Consider the following 857-nt stretch of genomic DNA (forward strand, 5'->3'; position numbering starts at 1 on the left):
ACAAATGGAGTTGACTGCTAGAGAGGTCCTTCTCCAATCTTTCTTCTGTACCCTCTTCCCTCCCAAAGACATCCCTCCAGGGGAAGTCAGTAGGCCATTAGAAAGGAGGTAATATGGAGAGTGAAAAGGGGCACTGCTTTTGTCAACATCCTCTGAAACAACCACTGAGTCCTTTGGGCTCTAGTTGAGAATCTTCTAGTTGAAGAGGTTTAGCTCTCATCTTCAAAGTCCTTCATTTCTATGTCCTGGGGGACTTTTGTCTTCTTTTGCATTTTGAGCTGTGGTTCGATAGTCCTAGCTGGCTTTGAGGGGCTTCCACCTCCATGGCTGCCTTCTCTATCTGGGCAAGCCGGATCTGCTTGCTTCTTCCCCTACAGAGTAATGTTGGCACGTGCACTGGATGCCTGCTTCTTGAGGTGGTGCCGCGTGATCAGCGCTTGATCTATCACAGCCTCGACCACCCAGTGCCTCAGACGCTGCTTGCGGTTCAACACCGGCCTGCGCTGATCAGCTTTTTCTTCAGCTCGGGTCGGCGCCAGTTGATTTTTCCCCCCGGGATCCCCCACAGTTGCTCGGCAACGCCAATACGCGGTCCGTACTTCCGCCTGGGGTTTGTTGTATTGGTGTGGTTTTCACGTCCCGAGGACATGGTTGTGGGGCTTGTTGTGTTGATAGTGCAGTCGCTGAGTCCCAAAGACATGGTTACTTCCCTGAGTACCTATCTTGCCTCAGGAATGTCTATGCTATGCCTGTCCCACCACTGTATTTTGGAAGCACATAACGCTTGGAAGCACATAACTTGCTTGATTCCACAGGCTCATGCCTGAAGGAAATTGCCTCTTTGCTATCCTGCCTTG

The 857-nt window shown here is 51.1% G+C and overlaps 1 pseudogene; it reads right to left on the reverse strand.

The window, feature by feature from the left end:
• Window positions 1-209: 209 nt before the first annotated feature.
• LOC106634917 (uncharacterized protein C11orf98-like) lies at window positions 210-700 on the reverse strand (annotated as a pseudogene).
• Window positions 701-857: the final 157 nt, after the last annotated feature.

Source organism: Pan paniscus, chromosome 5, assembly GCF_029289425.2.
Source record: "Pan paniscus chromosome 5, NHGRI_mPanPan1-v2.0_pri, whole genome shotgun sequence".
Taxonomy (NCBI): domain Eukaryota; kingdom Metazoa; phylum Chordata; class Mammalia; order Primates; family Hominidae; genus Pan; species Pan paniscus.